The sequence below is a fragment of the Periplaneta americana genome, chromosome 6 (assembly GCF_040183065.1).
Source record: "Periplaneta americana isolate PAMFEO1 chromosome 6, P.americana_PAMFEO1_priV1, whole genome shotgun sequence".
In the NCBI taxonomy this organism is placed as follows: Eukaryota; Metazoa; Arthropoda; class Insecta; order Blattodea; family Blattidae; genus Periplaneta; species Periplaneta americana.
In genome coordinates, this window is record NC_091122.1 from 7,882,497 (window position 1) to 7,889,615 (window position 7,119).

Here is a 7,119-nt window from a genome sequence, read left to right on the forward strand (position 1 = left end):
ATAATAATAATAATAATAATAATAATAATAATAATAATAATAATAATAATAATAATAATAATAATAATATACATAGATTTCACGCGCCTCGCAGAAAGAAATAATATATGTTTTCCTAAGCTCTACAGGTTTTCCATATAATTACGAACAGTAGGATACATGTAAATAAAAATAATTATAGAGTAGACCTACACCAGTACACGCTTCCCTCATTGTCACAGCAACGTGTATTCCCCATTGTTTCAACGGCTCTTCCGATTAGTTTCTTACACAATGTGGCAGAATATAGTTTAAATGTAAAACAGACATGCAAACATGATATTTCGAAATAGAATACTATCAGGCCATGATAAACATGGGGACTCACAGGTGGTAGTAAGCAAGACAGATAAGCTTACAGCTGTTTGAATGTCACACGTGGCAAGAAGGAAACACAGCAAGCTCAGGCCACGCGTAAGAGTTTTACAAATGTGTGAGAAAAATGATCTCTTCCGCGTCCCAAGTTAAAGCTGAGAAATGAACATGTCTAAAATACTAAATGTGACAAAATCAACATTGCATTGCCTGTGAATTTATATCTGGGACAAGTTCACCAAACTGATACATGGCAATAACATATATCAACATATTATTTCAAAATTTCAAATTTATTTACAATTTACATTTGAATTGAATACATATGAATAGATACCCGAAATAAGCATATGCTCGTGCTCGGGTACAGTCCAGTAGTCTACGTAAATTTTACAGGGTTCAAATAATAATGCTGATGATATAAATAATAGTAACAATAATAATAATAATAATAATAATAATAATAATAATAATAATAATAATAATAATAATAATAATAATAATAATAGTGATAAAACAAAAATATTTACAATAATAAAATAAATACTAAGACGGATAAAATAAAATATAAAAGCACTAGCGAGAGTTAAAACAACTTAAATAAGCATATAATAACCGGAAAAAAATGACGAACTTGAAAATCAACAGAAAAGTTCGATGTATCGCAGACGACCGCAACCGCCGTATTGACATTGTGTTGTGCATTATTGGTAGTAGGGGGGAGCCGAAAGTCTACGTAATTGCCGTTCTCTTCGAATCTCCTCGTAAAATGTTGGGAAGTTAATGCTGAAAAAACAAAATGTCTACGAGTCAAACTGTTCATTTTTACCAGGATAAATACAAATAATACTGAAATATATTAATCGAGTTATTGATTATTTATTCCGTCAATATGGCTTAAGCAATGAATTACATATGAAAGAAAACTATTGATGTATTACATCCTATTTTATCTTGATACTAACGTTTTCGCCCCTATTGGGGCATCTTCAGGTACAAGATAGAAGTATCATCTAAAATCAATTACAAGCAAGTTTTACATTTGAAAATGCCATGACTAGTTGCAAGTAAACATCCAAGCACACAACTACATACGGTTCTATTGCTCTATTAAAATGAATACAAACAACTTGTCATCGGATTGCAGTTTATTCCATTAGACTGATTACGTGCAAAAACACATCCCTTCTGTTCAACAACCCGTGTATGATGATTAGACTCGCATGATGTTATACGAGAGCATTGAACATTTAAAGAGAATCCACTCGCTTCATGAAATTAGTTATACACGCTTTTATGACTCCACATTTAATAATATAAGGTTTTAATTCTGTACATTTTTAGTATTTTTAGTATTTTATTGATTTTATTGTGATCATCACCTTATTGGCAACAATATATTTGAGATTTTTATACAAGGGGATCTACTTTATATAACTACCTAAATTCACATTACTTTAAATTAAATTTGTTTTTAACATTTTGACAGGACATTTAATGTTGGTATGGATAATATTGTCACCATTTTACTCTAGTCAGGCATTTTCAAATGTAAAACTTGTTTGTAATTGATTTTAGATGATACTTCTATCTTGTACCTGAAGATGCCCCACTGGGGGCGAAAACGTTAGTATCAAGATTAAATAGGATGTAATACATCAATAGTTTCCTTTCATATGTTTTTCTTTCATATTGTGACAGCGACGTGAGATTCGAACTCACGACCAGCGTCCCGCAAGAAAGCAGATCGCACAGGCTTCACGGAACATTGAGTGACGTCGCGCGGTGGAGAGAAGAGAGAGGGTGTATTACGTCACGCGACGAGTTTGCGCGCGCATCTGGTGCTGGTAGAGAGGAGAGGGCTCGGGATTTTTCTGGAGTGCCATCTCTAGAGACGCGTGGAACCTTCGAGGCTACGTCGCTGTGGTTATAAATTACGGACGCGAAGGAACGACAGCAGTTTCGAGTTTTCAGTTGATTAGTCAGCCAGTCAGTGAGAAAGCCAGAGCAAGCAAGCCAGTCTTGTGTACCGGAGTTCGACTCGAGTGTGCGTCCGCATCTGCGTCAGCATCCGAAGGCCTGAGTTCGAGTGCAGTGGACCGCAGTTGGAGGGACCTGAGTTCGAGTGCAGTGGACCGCAGTTGGAGGGACCCGAGTTCGAGTACAGTGAACTGTCTCTGAAGGTCTGTGGTTCGAGATACTGTGAACCCAAGTGACTGAGATAGAATAACTGTGAACTGAGAACTGGTAGTTCTGATTTGTAAATAGTGCTTTGTAAATATTAGTTAAGATTAACAGTTCATTGTTGTGCGTAATAGTCCAAGTAAATTGTCATTGTCGTCGGTGGAGTGCTATAACGAATACTGTGTTGAGTGAAGATCCAATTGTTGACGAGAGCGTTTAAGGTGAATTGTAGAAAGGAATTATTGTTGTGACGAATAAATTACATTGTTGTTACTAATAAAATTCACAATATGTAATTCACTGCTTAAGCCATATTGACGGAATAAATAATCAATCATATGTTGATATATGTTATTAACACAAGGCTTAGCTGAACATTCCCAACATGAATTGTAGATTAATACATGGCAAGTTAAAGCCACGAAAGCATCATGATAATGAATGACAGTAATTCCCTAAGTTTGACGCTAATTTCTGCGAATACTGAACGGTGACGAGTTCGACATCTAAAAAAAAAAATGTTAAAATTATGAACATGGGTTTTTGAAATCAATAAACAAAGTAGTCTTACATTCGCAACGAGTTTGCTTATGAACGTTGAACGGTGACTAGTAGGAATCAACAGACTAATTTTCCGTACGGAACTAATCTACGTACGAATTTTGAACGGAATGAGTTTACGTATGGCTTTTGAACAGTGTCGAGTTAGAAAAAGTAGACAATAATGAAGCTCAAAGTCATGAATTCGGCATTTGAGAATGAATAAACAGGTTAGTTTTCCATACGAAACGATTTTACCTATGAATTTTGAACAGTGACGAGTTTACAGATTGAAATAAATAATTTTCAAGATCATAATACACAAATGAAACCTTAATAATAAATATATTATTTCAATGTACTGAAGTACATATGATATTTCCATGCAGATATTCTGCGTCATCATACGATGAAAGAGTAATGGAACGGAGAAAAATTCTCTCCGGCGCCGGGATTTGAACCCGGGTTTTCAGCTCTACGTGCTGATGCTTTATCCACTAAGCCACACCGGATACAACCCCGGCGTCGGGCAGAATTGTCTCTGATTGAGTTCCAACTCTTGGGTTCCAGAATATCTGCATGGAAATATCATATGTACTTCGGTACATTGAAATAATATATGATATGCGTAAATCACGAAGTGATTTAAGACGGCGCTTATTCCGTCGGATCCCGGCCAACTAGTCACTCATAACGAGTGCACCTCAGCACATGTGTGGATTTCGGTCCTATGTTCATAGACATCTATGACGTAGTGCAGAGGGCGGCCACTAGAGGGAACCCAAGAGTTGGAACTCAATCAGAGACAATTCTGCCCGACGCCGGGGTTGTATCCGGTGTGGCTTAGTGGATAAAGCATCAGCACGTAGAGCTGAAAACCCGGGTTCAAATCCCGGCACCGGAGAGAATTTTTCTCCGTTCCATTACTCTTTCATCGTATTAATAATAAATGTTTAATTTCTAAGCTTTTACTTATATACACTATCTACCAAAAAGTAATTGGGCACTGTTTTTGCTACTTTAGAACCTCTTGTTGCTATAACAGCAGCCACCCCGTCAGGCATGCTCTCCACTAGTTTGTGTAGGATATCCACTGGAATGCGTCACCATTCCTCTTGCAACATGGCACTCAGTTGGACAATGGAAGTTGGCCCCATGTTTCGGTGGCTGCTATGCAGCGGTATGCAGACAATAATGTTCACCTGCTGGACTGGCCTGCACAGAGTCCTGATCTCAATCCCATTGAGCACCTTTGGATAGAATTGAACCGGCGATTGAGGTCCAATTACGTTTTGGTAGATAGTGTACTAGTAGGACGAAATTCAAATACAAACTGCTGAGCTATTCATACCGGGACCCACACTTTCTGAAGTCGAAATTGCGATTGAAAATCTGAAAAAGTACAAGTCTCCAGATATTGATCAAATTCCAGCAGAATTAATACAAGAGGGTGGAAGGGCATTATCTAGCGAAATTTATAAACTTGTACTTGCAATTTGGGAAAAGGAAATTATACCAGAACAATGGAAGGAGTCCATAATCGTACAAGACTAACTGTAGTAACTTTCGAGGAATATCACTTTTGTTGATGTCGTACAAAATTTTGCCGAATATACTTTTGAGAAGATTAACTCCATATGTACATGAAATTATTGGAGATCATCAGTGTGGTTTTAGGCGTAATAGATCGACTAGTGATCAGATTTTTTGTATTCGAGAAATATTGGAGAAACAATGGGAGTATAAGGGTACAGTACATTAATTATTCATGGATTTCAAAAAGGCGTATGACTCGGTTAAGAGAGAAGTTTTATATAATATTCTTATTGGATTTGATATTCCCAAGAAACTAGTCCGATTAATTAAAATGTGTCTTAGTGAAACTTACAGCAGAGTCCGTATAGGCCAGTTTCTATCTGATGCTTTTCAAATTCACTGCGGGCTAAAGCAGGAAGATGCACTATCACTTTTACTTTTTAACTTTGCTCTAGAATATGCCATTAGGAAAGTTCAGGATAATAGACAGGGTTTGGAGTTGAACGGGTTACATCAGCTTCTTGTCTATGCGGATAACGTGAATATGCTAGGAGAAAATCTACAAACGATGAAGGAAAACGCGGAAATTCTAGTTGAAGCAAGTAAAGCGATAGGGTTGGAAGTAAATCCCGAAAAGACTAAGTATATGATTGTCTCGTAACCAGAATATTGTACGAAATGGAAGTATAAAAAAAATTGGAGATTTATCTTTCGAAGAGGTGGAAAAATTCAAATATCTTGGAGCAACAGTAACAAATGTAAATGACACTCGGGAGGAAATTAAACGCAGAATAAATAAGGGAAATGCCTGTTATTATTCGGTTGAGAAGCTTTTGTCATCCAGTCTGCTGTCAAAAAAACTGAAAGTTAGAATTTATAAAACAGTTATATTACCGGTTGTTCTGTATGGTTGTGAAACTTGGACTCTCACTTTGAGAGAGGAACAGAGATTAAGGGTGTTTGAGAATAAGGTTCTTAGGAAAATATTTGGGGCTAAGAGGGATGAAGTTACAGGAGAATGGAGAAAGTTACATAACGCAGAGGTGCACGCATTGTATTCTTCACCTGACATAATTAGGAACATAAAATCCAGACGTTTGAGATGGGCATGACATGTAGCACGTATGGGCGAATCCACAAATGCATATAGAGTGTTAGTTGGGAGGCCGGAGGGAAAAATACCTTTGGGGAGGCCGAGACGTAGGTGGGAAGATAATATTCAAATGGATTTGAGGGAGGTGGGATATGATGATAGAGACTGGATTAATATTTCTCAGGATAGAGACCTATGGCGGTCTTATGTGAGGGCGGCAATGAACCTCCGGGTTCCTTAAAAGCCAGTAAGTAAGTAAGTGTAGTAGTAAGAAATTTTAATTCCATTGTCTCTACCAAAAAAGAAAACCTAAGTTAACGACTATTGGTGCAATGGAAATAAGCTACCAACTACTTTTCATATTATGTTACTTGATTGTTTCCTCCCAGTCAGATTTACGTCGTTATTTTTTTAACTCTAAATATGAAATAATTTTTTTCATATTGTCTTTAAAAGTAAACATTGATATCAGTGAATCAGACACCGGTATGTAATAATGTGGAAGAAAGGACTTATTCACAACAAAATAGAAAAAAAGTAAATATTTAATACTTTGCCTAAAATTCAGGGAAATATATTTTACAAGAATACAGAAATTATTATTTTTTTAGTTGGTTACTTAACGACGCTGTATCAACTACGAAGTTATTTAGCGTCGATGAGATTGATGATAGCGAGGTGGTATTTTGGCGAGATGAGGCCAAGGATTCGCCATAGATTACCTGGCATTCACCTTACGGTTGGGGAAAACCTCGGAAAAAACCAACAAGGTAATCAGCCCAAACGGGGAGCGAACCCGCGCCCGAACGCAACTTTAGACCGGCAGGCAACCGCCTTAACCGACTGAGCCACGCCGGTGGCCTACAAATATTATACCATTAACAAAACATACCTAATAAAAACATTCAAATCAAGCCGAAAATATTTAAATATCAATCAACGAAAACACTTAGCAAACATCCAGGCGTCAAACAAGCGATGGCAAGTCCGTCATTTATGCTTTTTTTATTGGGTTATTTTACGACGCTGTATGAACATCTAGGTTATTTAGCGTCTGAATGAGATGAAGGTGATAATGCCGGTGAAATGAGTCCGGGGTCCAACACCGAACGTTACCCAGCATTTGCTCATATTGGGTTGAGGGAAAACCCCGGAAAAGTCATTTATTCTCTTACATACTGACACAACTGACTGCTCTTCTTGCAGCATCACTTTGTGGTTTAAAATTCCTATTCTACAACTTAATAAATTCAGCACTTTATCGCCAGAAACATCTCTACCTTTACACATATAGGCTATTCAGATTCTTGAGTTCTTTTATTTAGTAAGTTTTATTCGCTAGCTATCGTCTTGTTGAGACATGTCTGTCAAGAGTTGTTAAACAAGCACAAAGATTGAAAACCATTGTAGAA